Genomic DNA, 25,977 nt, shown 5'->3' with positions numbered 1-25,977 from the left:
GCTACAATATAATTAATAGTTACATTGTAGCTATCTTAGGTTTTATTTTTATTTCACAGGTAAGTTTGTATTTATTTTAACTAGGTAGACTAGTTAGAAAATAGTTATTAACTATTTGTATTAGCTACCTAGCTAAAATAAATAAAAATGTACCTGTAAAATTAAACCTTACCTGAATTACACAAACACCTAACCTTACACTACAATTAAATAAATTACATTAATTAAATACAATTAACTAAATTACAAAAACAAACACTAAATTATTCAAAATAAAAAAGAAATGATCAAATATTTAAACTAATTACACCTAATCTAATAGCCCTATCAAAATAAAAAAGCCCACCCAAAATAAAAAAAAACCCTAGCCTACAATAAACTACCAATGGCCCTTAAAAGGGCCTTTTGCAGGGCATTGCCCCAAAGAAATCAGCTCTTTTACCTGTAAAAAAATAATACAAACAACCCCCCAACAGTAAAACCCACCACCCACACAACCAACCACCCAAATAAAATCCTATCTAAAAAAACCTAAGCTCCCCATTGCCCTGCAAAGGGCATTTGTATGGGCATTGCTCTTAAAAGGGCATTTAGCTCTTTTTCCACCCAAACCCCAAGCTAAAAATAAAACCCACCCAATAAACCTTTAAAAAATCCTAACACTAACCCCCGAAGATCCACTTACAGTTTTTAAAGACCCGACATCCATCCTCAACGAAGCGGCAGAAGTCCTTATTGAAGTCGGCAGAAGTCTTCATCCATCCGGCGCGGAGTGGCTCCATCTTCAAGACATCCGGCGCGGAGCATCCTCTTCAATCAACGTCTCTTCCAGAATGAAGGTTCCTTTAAGGGACGTCATCCAAGATGGCGTCCCTTGAATTCCAATTCCAATAGGATTGAGCTCACATTCTATTGGCTCTTCCAATCAGCCAATAGAATGCAAGCTCAATCCTATTGGCTGATTGCATCAGCCAATAGGATTTTTTACCCTTTAATTCCGATTGGCTGATAGAATTCTATCAGCCAATTGGAATTCAAGGGACGCCATCTTGGATGACGTCCCTTAAAGGAACCTTCATTCTGAAAGAACCGTCGATTGAAGAGGATGCTCCGCGCCGGATGTCTTGAAAATGTAGCTGCTCCGCGCCAGGTGGATGAAGACTTCGGCCCGCTTGGATGAAGACTTCTGCTGGCTTCGATGAGGACTTCTTGCTGCTTCGTTGAGGATGGATGTCGAGTCTTCAAAAACTGCAAGTGGATCTTCGGGGGTTAGTGTTAGTTTTTTTTTAAGGGTTTATTGGGTGGGTTTTATTTTTAACTTAGGGTTTGGGCGGAAAAAGAGCTAAATGCCCTTTTAAGGGAAATACCCATACAAATGCCCTTTTCAGGGCAATGGGAAGCTTAGGTTTATTTAGAAAGGATTTTATTTGGGGGGGTTTGGTTGTGTGGTTGGTGGGTTTTACTGTTGGGGGGTTGTTTGTATTTTTATTTACAGGTAAAAGAGCTGATTTCTTTGATGCAATTCCCCCGCAAAAGGCCGTTTTAAGGGCTATTGGCAGTTTAGTTTAGGCTAGGTTTTTTTTTATTTTGATAGGGATATTAGATTAGGTGTAATTAGTTTAAATATTTGATCATTTCTTTTTTATTTTGTGTAATTTAGTTTTTTTTTTTGTAATTTTAGTTTATTGTATTTAATGTAATTTGTTTAATTGTAGTGTAAGGTTAAGTACTAGTGTAACTCAGGTTAGGTTTTATTTTACAGGTACATTTGTATTTATTTTAATGAGGTAGTTAGTAAATAGTTAATAACTATTTACTAACTATTCTACCTAGTTAAAATAAATACAATCTTACATGTGAAATAAAAATAAAACCTAAGATAGCTACAATGTAACTATTAGTTATATTATAGCTATCTTAGGGTTTATTTTATAGGTAAGTATTTAGTTTTAAATAGGAATTATTTAGTTAATGATGATAATTTTTATTTAGATTTATTTTAATTATATTAAAGTTAGGGGTGTTAGGTTTAGGTTAGACTTAGGGTTAGGTTTAGGGGTTTATAACTTTAGTATAGTGGCAGCGACGTTGGGGGCGGCAGATAGGGGTTATTAAATTTATGTAGGTGGTGGCGACATTGGGGGTGGCAGATTAGGGGTTAAAAAGTATAATGTAGGTGTCGGCGATGTTAGGGGCGGCAGATTAGGGGTTAATAAGTGTAGGTAGGTGGTGGCGATGTCGGGGGCGGCAGATTAGGGGTTAATAAGTGTAGGTAGGTGGTGGCGATGTTAGGGGCTTCAGATTAGGGGTTAATAAGTGTAGGTAGGTGGAGGCGATTGTCGGGGGCGGCAGGGATTAGGGGTTAATAAGTGTAGGTAGGTAGCATCGATGTTAGGGACGGCAGATTAGGGGTTAATAAATGTAGGTAGGTGGCGGCGATGTCGGGGGTGGCAGATTAGGGGTTAATAAGTGTAATGCAGGTAGCGGCGATGTCGGGGACAGCAGATTAAGGGTGTTTAGACTCGGGGTTTATGTTAGGGTGTTAGGTGTAAACATAAATTTTGTTTCCTCATAAGAATCAATGGGGCTGTGTTATAGAGCTTTATGCTCCTTATTGCAGGTGTTAGGCTTTTTTTTTTAGCCGGCTCTCCCCATTGATGTCTATGGGGAAATCGTGCACGAGCATGTAAAACCAGCTCAAAGCAGCGCTGGTATTTGAGTGCGGTATGAAGCTCAATTTTGCTCAACGCTCACTTATTGCCTGCTAACGCTGGGTTTATGAAAGCCTGTAATAGCAGCGCTATAGGGAGGTGAGCGGGGGAAATAACTTTCAAGTTAGTACCGAGCCGCTCTTACCGCAAAACTCGTAATCTAGCCTATTGAAAGTAAAGCTTTCCCACGTGAGCTGAAAGTAAATTGTGCAGTTAGCAGTTCCTCCTTATACAAAAGCAAATCACTAATACAAAGGCTATTAAGCAAGAATACCCCTCACAGTACAAGTTAGCAGTGCACCTGCCCCTCGTCAAGCCATAATAGACTACACATATCAGCTGTTTAAATCTCCACTGCTGTGCTAATAGCCAGTTACATAACTGGGGGGAGGGGGATTCATAAATATACCATCCAGTTCTTAAAGGGACACATCCCACAAAACCAACAGCGATGCATATAATCATTATTATCCATTACAGATGTTTTGCAATATTAATGTTATAATATTAAACATATAACTCTCTCCATAAGGAAATTACAAACATTTACAGAGAAGCAGCCATAGTAAGGGGTGATTAATCATACTCCCTGTCCAACCCAATAGGAAATAAAGGGCCTCCCTTAATAAGACATCTTTTCTGTGGTACTGTATTAAAGGTATCGCGTTTGCGCTTCGATTGTAATCTAAGCCTTTATGGAGTGTTCAATTGTTTGCAGTGTACCATTTATTTTGTGTTATTATGTTTAGTTTCCAGCTGTCAGTCAGGACTTGCAGTCAGTGCACAGCGACTTAATAAATGTTGCCTTTATTTTCAGGTGATGACAACTTGTACACTCAGGAGATGTCGCTCAGCACGTGACTGTGAAAGGTAAGTCAGAAACAGTGTCACTTCTGCCTTGTAAATGTCACAGCAGAGACTAGATTCACTAACAACTGAGACCAGTCGCTACAACTGAAACCAGTCGGTACATCTGTTACACACAGCTGATTCACTAACAACTGAGACCAGTCACTACATCTATTACACAGAGACTAGATTCACTAACAACTGAGACCAGTCGCTACATCTATTACATACAGCAGATTCACTAACAACTGAGACCAGTCGCTACATCTATTACACAGAGCAGATTCACTAACAACTGAGACCAGTCACTACATCTATTACACAGAGACTAGATTCACTAACAACTGAGACCAGTCGCTACATCTAATACACAGAGCAGATTCACTAACAACTGAGACCAGTCGCTACATCTATTACACAGAGCAGATTCACTAACAACTGAGACCAGTCGCTACATCTATTACACAGAGCAGATTCACTAACAACTGAGACCAGTCGCTACATCTATTACACAGAGCAGATTCACTAACAACTGAGACCAGTCGCTACATCTATTACACAGAGACTAGATTCACTAACAACTGAGACCAGTCGCTACATCTATTACACAGAGACTAGATTCACTAACAACTGAGACCAGTCGCTACATCTATTACACAGAGCAGATTCACTAACAACTGAGACCAGTCGCTACATCTATTACACAGAGACTAGATTGACTAACAACTGAGACCAGTCGCTACATCTATTACACAGAGCAGATTCACTAACAACTGAGACCAGTCGCTACATCTATTACACAGAGACTAGATTGACTAACAACTGAGACCAGTCGCTACATCTATTACACAGAGACTAGATTCACTAACAACTGAGACCAGTCGCTACATCTATTACACAGAGACTAGATTGACTAACAACTGAGACCAGTCGCTACATCTATTACACAGAGCAGATTCACTAACAACTGAGACCAGTCGCTACATCTATTACACAGAGACTAGATTGACTAACAACTGAGACCAGTCGCTACATCTATTACACAGAGACTAGATTCACTAACAACTGAGACTAGTCGATACATCTATTACATACAGCTGATTCACTAACAACTGAGACCAGTCGCTACATCTATTACACAGAACTGATTCACTAGCAACTGAGACCAGTCACTACATCTATTACACAAAACTGATTCACTAACAACTGAGACCAGTCGCTACATCTATTGCATACAGCAGATTCACTAACAACTGAGACCAGTCGCTACATCTATTACACAGAGACTAGATTCACTAACAACTGAGACCAGTCGCTACATCTATTACACAGAGACTAGATTCACTAACAACTGAGACCAGTCGCTACATCTATTACATACAGCTGATTCACTAACAACTGAGACCAGTCGCTACATCTATTACACAGAGACTAGATTGACTAACAACTGAGACCAGTCGCTACATCTATTACACAGAGACTAGATTCACTAACAACTGAGACCAGTCGCTACATCTATTACATACAGCTGATTCACTAACAACTGAGACCAGTCGCTACATCTATTACACAGAGCAGATTCACTAATAACTGAGACCAGTCACTACATCTAATACACAGAGACTGGATTCACTAACAACTGAGACCAGTCGCTACATCTATTACACAGAGACTAGATTCACTAACAACTGAAACCAGTCGGTACATCTGTTACACACAGCTGATTCACTAACAACTGAGACCAGTCGCTACATCTATTACACAGAGCAGATTCACTAACAACTGAGACCAGTCGCAACATTTATTACACAGAACTGATTCAATAACAACTGAGACCAGTCGCTACATCTATTACACAAAACTGATTCACTAACATATGAATGCTCTCTCCTGCTTTAGTAAGTAACTTGGTTTTTGTACAGTTTTGTCTCCGGAGAGGCTTCAGAATCCTTAATGTATCTGTGCCAAGAATTCTGTATTTGGTCTAAAAACACACAGCCAGATGTGAGCAATCTGACAGCTGCCTCTACAAAAAGTAATGAGATTTGGTTAAAAGCAAATAAGATCAGATTTTCCTCATATAATTAAGTTCAATGTTATGGTGAACTTTTGACCGTATTCCCGAGTATTTTTTTACTCTATAAATAAATGTGTCGTTACTATATTTGCTTGAGATAAAGGGTGATATAGCAGCAGTAGCTGGTGGCACATGTATGGTAAAGGGGACAAGGGGTGCCCAGCACAGGATCATGATGGGCACTGCCCTATGAAATTAGTATATAGTGAGAATATGTACCTCAGTGACCTTATTGCATTTGTATAAAATACATAACTGCTGCCTGTTCCGTGTGAGCACGTGATTATACACAGATATGGTATATGGATCATGTGGTGAATAACATTACTATGCAGTGACAGGGTAACCCACCTGTGTGCCCTCACTCCCTGCATTTTTCGTCTGCATTAGGTATTGTTATAAAGAGGTTTTTTGTTGGTGCACGTTGCTTCTCAGGATTCTTATCTACTTTGTGTAGTATATACAACTGCTTAAAGGGACATTTGTACAATGTTTTGTAGATGTCCCATTTATATAGCCCATAGAGGTTGTTGTTTTTTTTTTTTTTTTTTTTTAAAAGTATAGTTTTGCATATTTTTAAATAATATTGCTCTGATTTTCAGACTCCTAACCAAGCCCCAAAGTTTTATATGCATACTGATGTCTACAGACTCCAGCTTGCTCCTGTTTGTTTAAAGGGTTTTTTCATATGCAGGGGAGGGGGGACAGTCTGCTCTTTTTGCTTTTCAGCCCATTTCAGTGGGTGTCCCAGCCTAACCTCATCAACAGTGCTAAGTTGTAAGCTTCTTATTAAGTTTTTAAAAGGTTTTATACTGGATTTTTAGATCAGTATCTATGCATATTCTTCTTTATAGTGGTGTCTATTACATGCAGTTATATGAAAATTGGTGTATATTTTCACTTTAAGTGCCACATTTGTTCCTCAGTGGAAGTTACATGCACATAAATAGGCACACTGATTTGCTGGGGATATCTGTTGTTTTTATATCAAGTTCCATATTTGCTCCTCAGGGGAAGTTACATGCACATAAATAGGCACGCTGATTTGCTGGGGATATCTGCTGTTTTATAATAAGTGCCATATTTGCTCCTCAGGAGAAGTTACATGCACATAAATAGGCACGCTGATTTGCTGGGGATATCTGCTGTTTTATAATAAGTGCCATATTTACTCCTCAGGGGAAGTTACATGCACATAAATAGGCACACTGATTTGCTGGGGATATCTGCTGTTTTTATATCAAGTTCCATATTTGCTCCTTAGTGGATGTTACATGCACATAAATAGGCACGCTGATTTGCTGGGGATATCTGCTGTTTTATAATAAGTGCCATATTTGCTCCTCAGGGGAAGTTACATGCACATAAATAGGCACGCTGATTTGCTGGGGTTATCTGCTGTTTTATAATAAGTGCCATATTTGCTCCTCAGGGGAAGTTACATGCACATAAATAGGCACACTGATTTGCTGGGGATATCTGCTGTTTTATATTAAGTGCCACATTTGCTCCTCAGGGGAAGTTACACACACATAAACAGACACACTGATTTGCTAGAAATCTCTGCTGTTTTTATATTAAGTGCTGAATTTGTCTCTCGGGGGACATTTACATGCCCATAAATAGATTCACTGATTTGCTGGGGATTTTTTTTTTGTTTTTCATATTAAAGGGACAGTCTAGTCAAAATTAAACTTTCATGATTCAGATAGGGCATGCAATTATAAAAAAACTTTCCAATTTACTTTTATCATAAAATTTGCTTTGTTATTTTGGTATTCTTTTCTGCAAGCTAAACCTAGGTAGACTCAAACTGATTTCTAAGCTGTTAAAAACCGCCTCCTATCTCAGTTCATGTTGACAGTTTTACACAGTTAGACAGAGCTAGTTCATGTGTTTCATATAGATAAAATTGTGCTCACTCCCGTGGCGTTAGAGGGCAGTCTGCAGAGGCTTAGATACAAGATAATCAAACAGGTAAAAAGTGTATTAATATAACAGTGCTGGTTATGCAAAACTGGGGAATGGGTAATAAAGGGATTATCTATCTTATTAAAAAATAAAAAATTCTGGAATAGACTGTCCCTTTAAGTGCTGCATTTGTTCCTTAGGGGAAGTTAGATGCCCATAAACAGGCACACTGATTCGCTGGGGATCTCTGCTGTTTTTATATTCAGTGTTGTATTTATTCCTCAGGGGAAGTTAGATGCCCATAAACAGGCACACCTATTCGCTGGGGATCCCTGCTGTATTTATATTCATTGTTGTATTTATTCCTATGGGGAAGTTACACGCCCATAAACAGGCACACTGATTAGCTGGGATGTCTGCTGTATTTATATTCAGTATTGTATTTATTCCTCAGGGGAAGTTACATGCCTATAAACAGGCACACTGATTCTCTGGGGATCTCTGCTGTTTTTATATTCAGTGTTGTATTTGTTCCTCAGGGGAAGTTACATGCCCATAAACAGGCACACTGATTCACTGGGGATTTCTGCTGTTTTTATATTCAGTGTTGTATTTGTTCCTCAGGGGAGGTTACACGCCCATAAACAGGCACACTGATTCACTGGGGATTTCTGCAGTTTTTATATTCAGTGTTGTATTTGTTCCTCAGGGGAAGTTACATGCCCATAAACATGCACACTGATTTGCTGGGGATCTCTGCTGTTTTTATATTCAGTGTTGTATTTGTCCCTCAGGGGAAGTTACACGCCCATAAACAGGCACACTCATTCGCTGGGGATCTCTGCTGTATTTATATTCAGTGTTTGTATTTGTCCCTCAGGGGAAATTACATGCCCATAAACAGGCACACTGATTCGCTTGGGATCTCTGCTGTATTTATATTCAGTGTTGTATTAACTTCCCCTGAGGAACAAATACAACACTGAATATAAAAACAGCAGAGATCCCAAGCGAATAGGTGTGCCTGTTTATGGGCGTGTTACTTCCCCTGAGGAACAAATACAACACTGAATATAAAAACAGCAGATATCCCCAGTGAATCAGTGTTGTATTTGTTCCTCAGGGGAATTTACACACCCATAAACAGGCACACTGATTCACTGGGGATCTCTGATGTTTTTATATTCAGTGTTGTATTTGTTCCTCAGGGGAAATTACATGCCCATAAACAGGTACACTGATTCGGTGGGGATCTCTGCTGTATTTATATTCAGTGTTGTATTTGTCCCTGAGGGGAAGTTACACGCCCATAAACAGGCAGACCTATTCTCTTGGGATCTCTGCTGTTTTTATATTCAGTGTTGTATTTGTTCCTCAGGGGAAGTTACACGCCCAAAAACAGGCACACTGATTCACTGGGGATCTCTGCTGTTTTTATATTCAGTTTTGTATTTGTTCCTCAGGGGAAGTTACATGCCCATAAACAGGCACACTGATTCGCTTGGGATCTCCGCTGTTTTTATATTCAGTGTTGTATTTGTTCCTCAGGGGAAGTTACACGCCCATAAACAGGCACACTGATTCACTGGGGATCTCTGCTGTTTTTATATTCAGTTTTGTATTTGTTCCTCAGGGGAAGTTACACGCCCATAAACAGGCACACTGATTCACTGGGGATCTCTGCTGTTTTTATATTCAGTTTTGTATTTGTTCCTCAGGGGAAGTTACACGCCCATAAACAGGCACACTGATTCACTTGGGATCTCTGCTGTTTTTATATATTTAGTGTTGTATTTGTTCCTCAGGGGAAGTTACATGCCCATAAACAGGCACACTGATTCACTGGGGATCTCTGCTGTTTTTATATTCAGTTTTGTATTTGTTCCTCAGGGGAAGTTACACGCCCATAAACAGGCACACTGATTCACTGGGGATCTCTGCTGTTTTTATATTCAGTTTTGTATTTGTTCCTCAGGGGAAGTTACACGCCCATAAACAGGCACACTGATTCGCTTGGGATCTCTGCTGTTTTTATATTCAGTGTTGTATTTGTTCCTCAGGGGAAGTTACACGCCCATAAACAGGCACACTGATTCACTGGGGATCTCTGCTGTTTTTATATTCAGTTTTGTATTTGTTCCTCAGGGGAAGTTACACGCCCATAAACAGGCACACTGATTCACTGGGGATCTCTGCTGTTTTTATATTCAGTTTTGTATTTGTTCCTCAGGGGAAGTTACACGCCCATAAACAGGCACACTGATTCACTTGGGATCTCTGCTGTTTTTATATATTTAGTGTTGTATTTGTTCCTCAGGGGAAGTTACATGCCCATAAACAGGCACACTGATTCACTGGGGATCTCTGCTGTTTTTATATTCAGTTTTGTATTTGTTCCTCAGGGGAAGTTACACGCCCATAAACAGGCACACTGATTCACTTGGGATCTCCGCTGTTTTTATATTCAGTGTTGTATTTGTTCCTCAGGGGAAGTTACACGCCCATAAACAGGCACACTGATTCACTTGGGATCTCCGCTGTTTTTATATTCAGTTTACTGTTGTCAAATTATTTGAAGTGACAGTCGTCGGCTTAGCTTTACCTCTTTGTTATCACCATGTGCATTCATGATCAGAAGAACAATTTCTACAGCTGTATCAGTAAATCTTACAAGGTGCAGAATAATGTGAGAACATTGTGCCAGATGGGATTTAACCAAAGGGAAAAGTGTTTAAAGAAAAGGGAAATGACATTAAATGTGTGTCACGTGCATGAGGATTTTCTAATGGTAATGTAGTTACTGGTCATTTTATATTTCCTGCATTTAACAATGCACAATATATTCCCGTGTTTTTACATATTCCTGTGCTTAAGAAAGAGAAACTTTTTTGTTTTTCATTCTTATATGGAGGCTTGTCCCTGTCCACCAATAGAGCTGTCGGGATTTTCCTTATCAGCCAATGAGCAGTCTCTACTTGTGCACAAACCTGCGTTTGCTGTTAGTTTCTGAATCGGCTAATAATTTTATCTTAACCTTTTCTCCAACATAGGTGTGTCCGGTCCACGGCGTCATCCTTACTTGTGGGATATTCTCTTCCCCAACAGGAAATGGCAAAGAGCCCAGCAAAGCTGGTCACATGATCCCTCCTAGGCTCCGCCTTCCCCAGTCATTCTCTTTGCCGTTGCACAGGCAACATCTCCACGGAGATGGTTAAGAGTTTTTTGGTGTTAAATGTAGTTTTTATTCTTCAATCAAGAGTTTGTTATTTTAAAATAGTGCTGGTATGTACTATTTACTCTGAAACAGAAAAAAGGATGAAGATTTCTGTTTGTAAGAGGAAGATGATTTTAGCAACCGTTACTAAAATCGATGGCTGTTTCCACACAGGACTGTTGAGATGAAGTAACTTCAGTTGGGGGAAACAGTGTGCAGACTTTGCTGCTTGAAGTATGACACATTTCTAACAAGACTTGGTAATGCTGGAAGCTGTCATTTTCCCTATGGGATCCGGTAAGCCATTTTTATTAATAAGAATAAAGGGCTTCACAAGGGCTTTAAAGACTGGTAGACATTTTTCTGGGCTAAAACGATTAATTTATAAGCATTTTTAATAGTTTATAGCTTTGAGGAGTTATTTTATTCTTGGGAATTATGTTAAAAAAACGGCAGGCACTGTATTGGACACCTTTTTCACTGGGGGCCTTCTCTAATCATAGGCAGAGCCTCATTTTCGCGCCACTAATGCGCAGTTGTTTTTGGGAAGCAAGGCATGCAGATGCATGTGTGAGGAGCTCAGATACACAGAAAAAGCTTACTGAAGGCGTCATTTGGTATCGTATTCCCCTCTGGGCTTGGTTGGGTCTCAGCAAAGCAGATACCAGGGACTGTATAGGGGTTAAATATAAAAACGGCTCCGGTTCCGTTATTTTAAGAGTTAAAGCTTTCAAATTTGGTGTGCAATACTTTTAAGGCTTTAAGAAACTGTGGTGAAATTTTGGTGAATTTTGAACAATTCCTTAATACTTTTTCACATATTCAGTAATAAAGTGTGTTCAGTTTAAAATTTAAAGTGACAGTAACGGTTTTATTTTAAAACGTTTTCTCCAACATAGGTGTGTCCGGTCCACGGCGTCATCCTTACTTGTGGGATATTCTCTTCCCCAACAGGAAATGGCAAAGAGCCCAGCAAAGCTGGTCACATGATCCCTCCTAGGCTCCGCCTACCCCAGTCATTCTCTTTGCCGTTGTACAGGCAACATCTCCACGGAGATGGCTTAGAGTTTTTTAGTGTTTAACTGTAGTTTTTCATTATTCAATCAAGAGTTTGTTATTTTCAAATAGTGCTGGTACGTACTATTTACTCAGAAACAGAAAAGAGATGAAGAATTCTGTTTGTATGAGGAAAATGATTTTAGCAACCGTAACTAAAATCCATGGCTGTTCCACACAGGACTGTTGAGAGCAATTAACTTCAGTTGGGGGAACAGTTTGCAGTCCCTTGCTGCTTGAGGTATGACACATTCTAACAAGACGATGTAATGCTGGAAGCTGTCATTTTCCCCATGGGATCCGGTAAGCCATGTTTATTACGATTGTAAATAAGGGCTTCACAAGGGCTTATTTAACCTGTAGACTTTTTCTGGGCTAAATCGATTGATTATTAACACATATTTAGCCTTGAGGAATAATTTTATCTGGGTATTTTGATATAATAATATCGGCAGGCACTGTTTTAGACACCTTATTCTTTAGGGGCTTTCCCAAAGCATAGGCAGAGTCTCATTTTCGCGCCGGTGTTGCGCACTTGTTTTTGAGAGGCATGGCATGCAGTCGCATGTGAGAGGAGCTCTGATACTTATAAAAGACTTCTGAAGGCGTCATTTGGTATCGTATTCCCCTTTGGGTTTGGTTGGGTCTCAGCAAAGCAGATACCAGGGACTGTAAAGGGGTTTAAAGCTTAAAACGGCTCCGGTTCCGTTATTTTAAGGGTTAAAGCTTCCAAAATTGGTGTGCAATATTTTCAAGGCTTTAAGACGCTGTGGTGAAAATTTGGTGAATTTTGAACAATTCCTTCATGTTTTTTCGCAATTGCAGTAATAAAGTGTGTTCAGTTTAAAATTTAAAGTGACAGTAACGGTTTTATTTTAAAACGTTTTTTGTACTTTCTGATCAAGTTTATGCCTGTTTAACATGTCTGAACTACCAGATAGACTGTGTTCTGAATGTGGGGAAGCCAGAATTCCTATTCATTTAAATAAATGTGATTTATGTGATAATGACAATGATGCCCAAGATGATTCCTCAAGTGAGGGGAGTAAGCATGGTACTGCATCATTCCCTCCTTCGTCTACACGAGTCTTGCCCACTCAGGAGGCCCCTAGTACATCTAGCGCGCCAATACTCCTTACTATGCAACAATTAACGGCTGTAATGGACAATTCTGTCAAAAACATTTTAGCCAAAATGAACCCTTGTCAGCGTAAGCGTGGCTGCTCTGTTTTAGTTACTGAAGAGCATGACGACGCTGATATTAATATCTCTGAAGGGCCCCTAACCCAATCTGAGGGGGCCAGGGAGGTTTTGTCTGAGGGAGAAATTACTGATTTAGGGAACATTTCTCAGCAGGCTGAATCTGATGTGATTACATTTAAATTTAAATTGGAACATCTCCGCATTTTGCTTAAGGAGGTATTATCCACTCTGGATGATTGTGAAAATTTAGTCATCCCAGAGAAACTATGTAAAATGGACAAGTTCCTAGAGGTGCCGGGGCTCCCAGAAGCTTTTCCTATACCCAAGCGGGTGGCGGACATTGTTAATAAAGAATGGGAAAGGCCCGGTATTCCTTTCGTCCCTCCCCCCATATTTAAAAGATTGTTTCCTATGGTCGACCCCAGAAAGGACTTATGGCAGTCAGTCCCCAAGGTCGAGGGAGCGGTTTCTACTTTAAACAAACGCACCACTATTCCCATAGAGGATAGTTGTGCTTTCAAAGATCCTATGGATAAAAAATTAGAAGGTTTGCTTAAAAAGATGTTTGTTCAGCAGGGTTACCTTCTACAACCCATTTCATGCATTGTCCCTGTCACTACTGCCGCATATTTCTGGTTTGATGAACTGCTTAAGGTGCTCGATAGTGACTCTCCTCCTTATGAGGAGATTATGGACAGAATCAATGCTCTCAAATTGGCTAATTCTTTCACTCTAGACGCCTCTTTGCAATTGGCTAAGTTAGCGGCTAAGAACTCTGGGTTTGCTATTGTGGCGCGCAGAGCGCTTTGGTTGAAATCTTGGTCGGCTGATGCGTCTTCCAAGAACAAGCTACTAAACATTCCTTTCAAGGGGAAAACGTTGTTTGGTCCTGACTTGAAAGAGATTATCTCTGATATCACTGGGGGTAAGGGCCACGCCCTTCCTCAGGATCGGCCTTTCAAGGCAAAAAATAGACCTAATTTTCGTCCCTTTCGTAAAAACGGACCAGCCCAAGGTGCTACGTCCTCTAAGCAAGAGGGTAATACTTCTCAGGCCAAGCCAGCTTGGAGACCAATGCAAGGCTGGAACAAGGGAAAGCAGGCCAAGAAACCTGCCACTGCTACCAAGACAGCATGAAATATTGGCCCCCGATCCGGGACCGGATCTGGTGGGGGGCAGACTCTCTCTCTTCGCTCAGGCTTGGGCAAGAGATGTTCTGGATCCTTGGGCGCTAGAAATAGTCTCCCAGGGTTATCTTCTGGAATTCAAGGGACTTCCCCCAAGGGGGAGGTTCCACAGGTCGCAGTTGTCTTCAGACCACATAAAAAGACAGGCGTTCTTACATTGTGTAGAAGACCTGTTAAAAATGGGAGTGATTCATCCTGTTCCATTAAGAGAACAAGGGATGGGGTTCTACTCCAATCTGTTCATAGTTCCCAAAAAAGAGGGAACGTTCAGACCAATCCTAGATCTCAAGATCTTAAACAAATTTCTCAAGGTCCCATCGTTCAAGATGGAAACCATTCGAACTATCCTTCCTTCCATCCAGGAAGGTCAATTCATGACCACGGTGGATTTAAAGGATGCGTATCTACATATTCCTATCCACAAGGAACATCATCGGTTCCTAAGGTTTGCATTCCTGGACAAACATTACCAGTTCGTGGCGCTTCCTTTCGGATTAGCCACTGCTCCAAGGATTTTCACAAAGGTACTAGGGTCCCTTCTAGCGGTGCTAAGACCAAGGGGCATTGCAGTAGTACCTTACCTGGACGACATTCTGATTCAAGCGTCGTCCCTTCCTCAAGCAAAGGCTCACACGGACATTGTCCTGGCCTTTCTCAGATCTCACGGCTGGAAAGTGAACGTGGAAAAGAGTTCTCTATCCCCGTCAACAAGGGTTCCCTTCTTGGGAACAATTATAGATTCCTTAGAAATGAGGATCTTTCTAACAGAGGCCAGAAAAACAAAGCTTCTGGACTCTTGTCGGATACTTCATTCCGTTCCTCTTCCTTCCATAGCTCAGTGCATGGAAGTGATCGGGTTGATGGTGGCGGCGATGGACATAGTTCCTTTTGCGCGCATTCATCTAAGACCATTACAACTGTGCATGCTCAGTCAGTGGAATGGGGACTATACAGACTTGTCTCCGAAGATACAAGTAAATCAGAGGACCAGAGACTCACTCCGTTGGTGGCTGTCCCTGGACAATCTGTCTCAAGGGATGATGTTCCACAGACCAGAGTGGGTCATTGTCACGACCGACGCCAGTCTGATAGGCTGGGGCGCGGTCTGGGGATCCCTGAAAGCTCAGGGTCTTTGGTCTCGGGAAGAATCTCTTCTACCGATAAATATTCTGGAACTGAGAGCGATATTCAATGCTCTCCAGGCCTGGCCCCAGCTTGCGAGGACCAGGTTCATACGGTTTCAATCAGACAACATGACGACTGTTGCGTACATCAACCATCAGGGGGGAACAAGGAGTTCCCTAGCGATGGAAGAAGTAACCAAAATTATTCTTTGGGCGGAGTCTCACTCCTGCCACCTGTCTGCTATCCACATCCCAGGAGTGGAAAATTGGGAAGCGGATTTTCTGAGTCGGCAGACATTGCATCCGGGGGAGTGGGAACTCCATCCGGAAATCTTTGCCCAAGTCACTCACCTGTGGGGCATTCCAGACATGGATCTGATGGCCTCTCGTCAGAACTTCAAAGTTCCTTGCTACGGGGCCAGATCCAGGGATCCCAAGGCGGCTCTAGTGGATGCACTAGTAGCACCTTGGACCTTCAAACTAGCTTATGTGTTCCCGCCATTTCCTCTCATCCCCAGGCTGATAGCCAGGATCAAGCAGGAGAGGGCGTCGGTGATCCTGATAGCTCCTGCGTGGCCACGCAGGACTTGGTATGCAGATCTGGTGAATATGTCATCGGCTCCACCTTGGAAGCTACCTTTGAGACGAGACCTTCTTGTTCAGGGTCCGTTCGAACATCCGAATCTGGTTTCACTCCAGCTGACTGCTTGGAGATTGAACGCTTGATTTTATCGAAGCGAGGATTCTCAGATTCTGTTATCGATACTCTTGTTCAGGCCAGAAAGCCTGTGACTAGAAAGATTTACCACAAGATTTGGAAAAAATATATCTGTTGGTGTGAATCTAAAGGATTCCCTTGGGACAAGGTTAAGATTCCTAGGATTCTATCCTTCCTTCAAGAAGGATTGGAAAAAGGATTATCTGCAAGTTCCCTGAAGGGACAGATTTCTGCCTTGTCGGTATTACTTCACAAAAAGCTGGCAGCTGTGCCAGATGTTCAAGCCTTTGTTCAGGCTCTGGTTAGAATCAAGCCTGTTTACAAACCTTTGACTCCTCCCTGGAGTCTCAATTTAGTTCTTTCAGTTCTTCAGGGGGTTCCGTTTGAACCCTTACATTCCGTTGATATTAAGTTATTATCTTGGAAAGTTTTGTTTTTAGTTGCGATTTCTTCTGCTAGAAGAGTCTCAGAATTATCTGCTCTGCAGTGTTCTCCTCCTTATCTGGTGTTCCATGCAGATAAGGTGGTTTTACGTACTAAACCTGGTTTTCTTCCAAAAGTTGTTTCTAACAAAAACATTAACCAGGAGATTATCGTACCTTCTCTGTGTCCAAAACCAGTTTCAAAGAAGGAACGTTTGTTGCACAATTTGGATGTTGTTCGCGCTCTAAAATTCTATTTAGATGCTACAAAGGATTTTAGACAAACATCTTCCTTGTTTGTTGTTTATTCAGGTAAAAGGAGAGGTCAAAAAGCAACTTCTACCTCTCTCTCTTTTTGGATTAAAAGCATCATCAGATTGGCTTACGAGACTGCCGGACGGCAGCCTCCCGAAAGAATCACAGCTCATTCCACTAGGGCTGTGGCTTCCACATGGGCCTTCAAGAACGAGGCTTCTGTTGATCAGATATGTAGGGCAGCGACTTGGTCTTCACTGCACACTTTTACCAAATTTTACAAGTTTGATACTTTTGCTTCTTCTGAGGCTATTTTTGGGAGAAAGGTTTTGCAAGCCGTGGTGCCTTCCATTTAGGTGACCTGATTTGCTCCCTCCCTTCATCCGTGTCCTAAAGCTTTGGTATTGGTTCCCACAAGTAAGGATGACGCCGTGGACCGGACACACCTATGTTGGAGAAAACAGAATTTATGTTTACCTGATAAATTTCTTTCTCCAACGGTGTGTCCGGTCCACGGCCCGCCCTGGTTTTTTTAATCAGGTCTGATATTTTATTTTCTTTAACTACAGTCACCACGGTACCATATGGTTTCTCCTATGCAAATATTCCTCCTTAACGTCGGTCGAATGACTGGGGTAGGCGGAGCCTAGGAGGGATCATGTGACCAGCTTTGCTGGGCTCTTTGCCATTTCCTGTTGGGGAAGAGAATATCCCACAAGTAAGGATGACGCCGTGGACCGGACACACCGTTGGAGAAAGAAATTTATCAGGTAAACATAAATTCTGTTTTTTGTACTTTGTTATCAAGTTTATGCCTGTTTAACATGTCTGAACTATCAGATAGACTATGTTCTGTATGTGAGGAAGCCAAGGTTCCTTCTCATTTAAATAGATGTGATGTATGTGACAAACAATTTAGAGAAAATGATGCCCAAGATGATTCCTCAAGTGAGGGGAGTAAGCATGGTACTGCATCATCCCCTCCTTCGTCTACGCCAGTCTTGCCCACACAGGAGGTCCCTAGTACATCTAGTGCGCCAATACTCCTTACTATGCAACAATTAACGGCTGTAATGGATAATTCTATCAAAAACATTTTAGCCAAAATGCCCACTTATCAGCGAAAGCGCGACTGCTCTGTTTTAGAAAATACTGTAGAGCATGAGGACGCTGATGATAATGGTTCTGACATGCCCCTACACCAGTCTGAAGGGGCCAGGGAGGTTTTGTCTGAGGGAGAAATTTCAGATTCAGGGAAAATTTCTCAGCAAGCTGAACCTGATGTTATTACATTCAAATTTAAATTGGAACATCTCCGCGCTCTGCTTAAGGAGGTGTTGTCTACTCTGGATGATTGTGACAATTTGGTCATTCCAGAGAAATTATGTAAGATGGACAAGTTCCTAGAGGTCCCGGTGCCCCCCGAAGCTTTTCCTATACCCAAGCGGGTGGCGGACATTGTAAACAAAGAATGGGAAAGGCCCAGCATACCTTTTGTCCCTCCCCCTATATTTAAGAAATTGTTTCCTATGGTCGACCCTAGAAAGGACTTATGGCAGACAGTCCCCAAGGTCGAGGGGGCGGTTTCTACTCTAAACAAACGCACTACTATCCCTATAGAAGATAGTTGTGCTTTCAAAGATCCTATGGATAAAAAATTAGAGGGTTTGCTTAAAAAGATGTTTGTTCAGCAAGGTTACCTTCTACAACCAATTTCATGCATTGTTCCTGTCACTACAGCAGCGTGTTTCTGGTTCGATGAACTAGAAAAGTCGCTCGATAAAGAATCTTCTTATGAGGAGATTATGGACAGAGTTCACGCTCTTAAATTGGCTAACTGTTTTACTTTAGACGCCACTTTGCAATTAGCTAGATTAGCGGCGAAAAATTCAGGGTTTGCTATTGTGGCGCGCAGAGCGCTTTGGCTAAAGTCTTGGTCAGCGGATGCGTCCTCCAAGAACAAATTGCTTAACATACCTTTCAAGGGGAAAACGCTGTTTGGCCCTGACTTGAAAGAGATTATTTCAGATATCACTGGGGGAAAGGGCCACGCCCTTCCTCAGGATAGGTTTTTTAAGGCTAAAAATAAACCAAATTTTCGTCCCTTTCGCAGAAACGAACCAGCCTCAAGTTCTACATCCTCTAAGCAAGAGGGTAATACTTCTCAAACCAAGCCAGCCTGGAGGCCAATGCAAGGCTGGAACAAAGGTAAGCAGGCCAAGAAACCTGCCACTGCTACCAAGACAGCATGAGATGTTGGCCCCCGATCCGGGACCGGATCTGGTGGGGGGCAGACTTTCTCTTTTCGCTCAGGCTTGGGCAAGAGATGTTCTGGATCCTTGGGCGCTAGAAATAGTCTCCCAAGGTTATCTTCTGGAATTCAAGGAGCTACCCCCAAGGGGAAGGTTCCACAGGTCTCAATTGTCTTCAGACCACATAAAAAGACAGGCATTCTTACATTGTGTAGAAGACCTGTTAAAAATGGGAGTGATTCATCCTGTTCCATTAGGAGAACAAGGGATGGGATTCTACTCCAATCTGTTCATAGTTCCCAAAAAAGAGGGAACATTCAGACCAATCCTAGATCTCAAGATCCTAAACAAATTTCTCAGGGTTCCATCGTTCAAAATGGAAACCATTCGGACAATTCTTCCTACCATCCAGGAAGGTCAATTCATGACCACGGTGGATTTAAAGGATGCGTATCTACATATTCCTATCCACAAGGAACATCATCGGTTCCTAAGGTTCGCCTTTCTGGACAAGCATTACCAGTTTGTGGCACTTCCATTCGGATTAGCCACTGCTCCAAGAATTTTCACAAAGGTACTAGGGTCCCTTCTAGCGGTGCTAAGACCAAGGGGCATTGCAGTAGTACCTTACTTGGACGACATACTGATTCATGCGTCGTCTCTGTCAAAAGCAAAGGCTCATACGGACATTGTCCTGGCCTTTCTCAGATCTCACGGGTGGAAAGTGAACGTAGAAAAAAGTTCTCTATCCCCGTCAACAAGAGTTCCCTTCTTGGGAACAATAATAGACTCCTTAGACATGAGGATTTTTCTGACAGAGGCCAGAAAATCAAAACTTCTAAGCTCTTGTCAAGTACTTCATTCTGTTCTTCTTCCTTCCATAGCGCAGTGCATGGAAGTAATAGGTTTGATGGTCGCGGCAATGGACATAGTTCCTTTTGCGCGAATTCATCTAAGACCATTACAACTGTGCATGCTCAGTCAGTGGAATGGGGATTATACAGACTTGTCTCCGACGATACAAGTAGATCAGAGGACCAGAGATTCACTCCGTTGGTGGCTGACCCTGGACAACCTGTCGCAAGGGATGAGCTTCCGCAGACCAGAGTGGGTCATTGTCACGACCGACGCCAGTCTGGTGGGCTGGGGCGCGGTCTGGGAACCCCTGAAAGCTCAGGGTCTTTGGTCTCGGGAAGAATCTCTTCTCCCGATAAATATTCTGGAACTGAGAGCGATATTCAATGCTCTCAAGGCTTGGCCTCAGCTAGCAAAGGCCAAATTCATAAGGTTTCAATCAGACAACATGACGACTGTTGCGTATATCAACCATCAGGGGGGAACAAGGAGTTCCCTGGCGATGGAAGAAGTGACCAAAATAATTCAATGGGCGGAGACTCACTCCTGCCACTTGTCTGCAATCCACATCCCAGGAGTGGAAAATTGGGAAGCGGATTTTCTGAGTCGTCAGACATTTCATCCGGGGGAGTGGGAACTCCATCCGGAAATCTTTGCCCAAATAATTCAATTGTGGGGAATTCCAGACGTGGATCTGATGGCGTCTCGTCAGAACTTCAAGGTTCCTTGCTACGGGTCCAGATCCAGGGATCCCAAGGCGACTCTAGTGGATGCACTAGTAGCACCTTGGACCTTCAACCTAGCTTATGTGTTCCCACCGTTTCCTCTCATTCCCAGGCTGGTAGCCAGGATCAAACAGGAGAGGGTATCGGTGATCTTGATAGCTCCTGCGTGGCCACGCAGGACTTGGTATGCAGATCTGGTGAATATGTCATCGGATCCACCATGGAAGCTACCTTTGAGACAGGACCTTCTTGTTCAAGGTCCGTTCGAACATCCGAATCTGGCCTCACTCCAACTGACTGCTTGGAGATTGAACGCTTGATTTTATCAAAGCGAGGGTTCTCAGATTCTGTCATTGATACTCTTGTTCAGGCTAGAAAGCCTGTAACTAGAAAAATCTACCATAAAATATGGAAAAAATATATCTGTTGGTGTGAATCTAAAGGATTCCCATGGAACAAGATAAAAATTCCTAAGATTCTATCCTTTCTTCAAGAAGGTTTGGAGAAAGGATTATCTGCAAGTTCTTTTGAAGGGACAGATTTCTGCTTTATCTGTTTTACTTCACAAAAAGCTGGCGGCTGTGCCAGATGTTCAAGCTTTTGTTCAGGCTCTGGTTAGAATCAAGCCTGTTTACAAACCTTTGACTCCTCCTTGGAGTCTCAATTTAGTTCTTTCAGTTCTTCAGGGGGTTCCGTTTGAACCCCTACATTCCGTTGATATCAAGTTATTATCTTGGAAAGTTTTGTTTTTGGTTGCAATTTCTTCTGCTAGAAGAGTTTCAGAGTTATCTGCTCTGCAGTGTTCTCCTCCTTATCTGGTGTTCCATGCAGATAAGGTGGTTTTGCGTACTAAACCTGGTTTTCTTCCGAAAGTTGTTTCTAACAAAAATATTAACCAGGAGATAGTCGTGCCTTCTTTGTGTCCGAATCCAGTTTCAAAGAAGGAACGTTTGTTACACAATTTGGATGTAGTTCGTGCTCTAAAATTCTATTTAGAGGCTACAAAGGATTTCAGACAAACTTCTTCCTTGTTTGTTGTTTATTCTGGTAAAAGGAGAGGTCAAAAAGCAACTTCTACCTCTCTCTCTTTTTGGCTTAAAAGCATCATCCGATTGGCTTATGAGACTGCCGGACGGCAGCCTCCTGAAAGAATCACAGCTCACTCCACTAGGGCCGTGGCTTCCACATGGGCCTTCAAGAACGAGGCTTCTGTTGAGCAGATATGTAAGGCAGCGACTTGGTCTTCACTGCACACTTTTACCAAATTTTACAAATTTGATACTTTTGCTTCTTCTGAGGCTATTTTTGGGAGAAAGGTTTTGCAAGCCGTGGTGCCTTCCATCTAGGTGACCTGATTTGCTCCCTCCCATCATCCGTGTCCTAAAGCTTTGGTATTGGTTCCCACAAGTAAGGATGACGCCGTGGACCGGACACACCTATGTTGGAGAAAACAGAATTTATGATTACCTGATAAATTACTTTCTCCAACGGTGTGTCCGGTCCACGGCCCGCCCTGGTTTTTTAATCAGGTCTGATGAATTATTTTCTCTAACTACAGTCACCACGGTATCATATGATTTCTCCTATGCATATTCCTCCTTTACGTCGGTCGAATGACTGGGGAAGGCGGAGCCTAGGAGGGATCATGTGACCAGCTTTGCTGGGCTCTTTGCCATTTACTGTTGGGGAAGAGAATATCCCACAAGTAAGGATGACGCCGTGGACCGGACACACCGTTGGAGAAAGTAATTTATCAGGTAAGCATAAATTCTGTTTTTCTTGCAAAAAATGTAAATATTGATCTTTTATATGCATGATAGGTTGTATAGATCAGGGGTCGCCAACCTTTCGGACCTCAGGGACAACTAAACTCACAATTTTGAATCCAGTGGACCACTAACTTGATTTTTTTTTAAATATACAAACCTCTATAATGTGTGTGTATGTGCTTGAGATGGCAAGCGATAGAATAAGTCAACTGCCCCCCTAGAGGATGTGACCGTGACAAACTACTGCGAAAGAGGGAGGTGTATTGGATTTTTAGACTTCAGACCCCAGTTCCCTCGGGCCGGAACTCAGAATACAATCTTATTAACTTCTGGAAATAAAATTCTATTGTTTCTGATATCTCCCTCTTTCGCAGATTGTGTTTGTAACTGCAGCTGTAATAAGCATGTTCATGTACACATGCTCGTGTATCTATTATATTTACATGTCCCCATAACTTCTATCAATCCCTATGATTGCACTTTTTAGAAATGGTTATCTTCATAATCTGGTTTCCATATAATGCTACAGTATGGACATATACATTCATGCATCCTAATGAATGCACGTCATTTTTAAAGTTTAATTACTTGTATTTGGTATTTAATCACAAAAATACTTTACCTAAGTTTTATACGGGTTTTATTTTGCACAATAGGTGGTTTGAATGTATGTGTCTATTTGCATATGCATGTTAATATAATATATGCAATTTGACTATGTACTCATTTGATTTATTGTGTCCTACATATCACATGTAAAGTGTAATCTATGTTCTCTTCCTTCATTTGTATATTCACAAATTCTACACATTCTTATGTATATAAGTGAGAATGTTTTTCTGGTTATATTCTGTATTTTACTATGTGCCATACGTGTGCATAAGCATAGAAATACATTTAAATATGTATGAGGTGGTTCACTAATATGTATGGATTGTGTCTCACATTATGCATTTGTTTTGAGGCTGTTAATTGATAAGTCAATGCTAAGGTTTTTTTTATTTAACTCATTGATACACTAAATGAAGTTTTAACCTATCAGGTATCTCCAGCCGCCTTAAATAGGTTAGCAGGTGTTTTAACTGTAGCTATGATTACGCCTTGACAGGCGAAACATGTCAGCAGCAGTACTTTTCTAGTCAATGCTACATTTGTGACTATTTGTGATCGTGTACTCACAGACTTTTTAACCAGAATAAAGTCGAGTTATGTTTGGAAACAGCCGTCTGCATCTCTTCGTTTCTTTTCTAACTGAATGACAGAACTGAGAGAAAACTTCCAAATAACAGATGAAGGGCGAGTGTCAACTTTTGAGCTGGAAACAGAGAGGCAAAAAGTGGGGAAAAATAATTATGTTTAAAAGGACCACAAGACTTCCAAGTTACCTCCCCAGTTAGGAATTATTCAAAACTTCTTATGATTATGGACAGACATTGGAGTCATAAAATAAGTTTATATCAGAAAGCTCTCAATATGGATGTGAGCTAACCACGACTGATGTTACTGGCAATGACTATAATACTGGTGCGATATGGCTGATCAGCTGGATGGCAATTACTGGAATTCAGGTGGAATGGCTTTGTGCGCGGGAAAATTATTAGAATGAAAACAAATTAATATTTAATAAAACATTTTTACCAAAAAATGGAGGGGAGGAAGACAAACAGTGATGTAAGCCCATCTGAAGGAATTAGGAAAACTACTACAAAGAGACAGGTAAAGGGAAGAAAATAAATTAAATATAATAGAGATTTTTTTTTAAAGATTTCCTTTTTTTATATACTTTAATTTACTTTAATTCTACTATTTCAAGCAAAGACTATACCAACCTCTGCTGGCTTTATAATGGAAGTACTACCAAACGTGCGTAGGGAGATTATAATTTAACTCCTCTGTCTGTTTTCACTGATGTCCAGCCAGGCACTGTAGGGAGTTGTGGTGCAACGGGGGTGACATCATCAGAGGAAATTAATTTCTGCTTGATGTTGTCACGGACCACCAACATTTTCTCACGGACCACCAGTGGTCCACGGACCACTGGTTTGCGACCGCTGGTCTAGATGGTTGTCATCTGCACAATGTATTTAGCATGTATGCTTTGTCCCTTGCACCTATCCTACATCCCTGTTGCTCTAGTGGTTCGGCATTGGGCCGCGGGAATGTGGGAATGCTGGTGATGTCACAAGCCCTGGAAGTCCTGAAGTGCCTGGTACCATATCTTTAATAATTATTATTAATATTTTATATTAAATATTTCCATAATGAGCCTTAAGATAACTAATTCTTCATTTGCGCTAATCAAACTAAATTGCGAAAACCGAAACGTGTTATGCATAGTTTACATTCCAGTATGTATATGTGATAATGTTAATGTAAATTAAAAAAAATAGGAAGGGGTCTGTGGATTCAAAAACGTCACTATGATGTAACAAAATAAATCTAATTTTTTTCACAAATCCATTGAGTGCAGTCTATATGTTTTACTATTGAAATTTAATCCTGACTAAGCCCCCTGGTCATTGGACTACCTGGCAGTGAGAGTGCAGATACTAGTGGGATATATATATTACACATTTGTATTAAGAATAAAACACATTGGGGCATATGTATCAAGCTCCGTATGGAGCTTGATACAAAGACCACTGCTCCATAACCTGTCCGCCAGCTCTGAGTACGATCGGGTTGATTGACACCTCCCTGCTGGTGGCCTATTGGCCGCGAGTCTGCAGGGGGCGGCGTTGCACCAGCAGCTCTTGTGAGCTGCTGGTGCAATGATGAATACGTTGAGCGTATTGCTCGCCGTATTCAGCGAAGTCTGGCGGACCTGATCCGCACTGGCGGATCAGGTCCGCCAGACTTTCATAACTAAAGGCCATTGGGCCAGATAACGAGTAGAGCCCTGTTTAGCGCTTTTTCTAGAATGTTAATTATGCTACAAGTAAATTTTTTGTGTGCGTCGGGTTGCACTGGTATTACGAATTGAAAATAGAAAGTTATCACTCTTGCTCTAACCCGACGTGGCCAATAAAACCAAATTACAATATCGAGTGCACGGTAACCTATTCCCCCATGGAAGTCAAAGGAGCAAAAAAAGTAGAAAAAAAGCCTCAATAAGTTCTATTTATTCATAAATACATGTTTCTAAATATAGATACAAGATATATCTATACCTATTTATATAGATGATTTTATGTAGGTATAGATATATACTGATAGGAATATCTATTTTGAAAGACTTAAAACGTATTCTATTATGTGCAGAACATTGGAATGTGAAATATTTACAGTAAATACTATAAATGAATGTTGCATAAATATGATTTTACATGTTTTAATCTACTAAACTGCAAAGGGTGCCAATGCACTTCTGTATATGTGTATTGTATACATATGTATTTATGTGTTTTATATGTGTATATATGTCTGTAAATACATATATACACATAAATACATAGATACAATTTAATCTGCGGCAAATTAACTCAAAACCCGATATCAATTGCGCTCCACTCCTAAACTGGCCCGTTGTATATAGTTATAAACTTATTCTCTTACATATGAAAAGCCATTTCTTCTTCATATGCCATCTAAGGCAGTAATAGACAGGCAAACAGTCAGGAACAGACAGACACACACACACACACACACA

The 25,977-nt window shown here is 41.3% G+C and overlaps 1 protein-coding gene across 9 annotated transcripts in view; it reads left to right on the top strand.

The window, feature by feature from the left end:
- PKNOX2 (PBX/knotted 1 homeobox 2) overlaps positions 1–25,977 on the top strand; it is a 1,550,023-nt gene that overhangs the window by 193,795 nt on the left and 1,330,251 nt on the right. For 6 of the 9 annotated variants that reach the window (XM_053691420.1, XM_053691421.1, XM_053691419.1 and 3 more), the window contains exon 2: positions 3,529–3,581. The gene's annotated coding sequence lies outside the window, so the exon portion shown is untranslated. Of the gene's footprint in view, positions 1–3,528; positions 3,582–23,108; positions 24,045–25,977 lie in introns of those variants that run through there. The other 3 variants (XM_053691425.1, XM_053691427.1, XM_053691424.1) reach the window with 1 other exon arrangement.

This window comes from Bombina bombina, chromosome 8 (assembly GCF_027579735.1).
Source record: "Bombina bombina isolate aBomBom1 chromosome 8, aBomBom1.pri, whole genome shotgun sequence".
NCBI lineage: Eukaryota > Metazoa > Chordata > Amphibia > Anura > Bombinatoridae > Bombina > Bombina bombina.
This window is presented reverse-complemented; position numbering and strand designations above follow the sequence as displayed.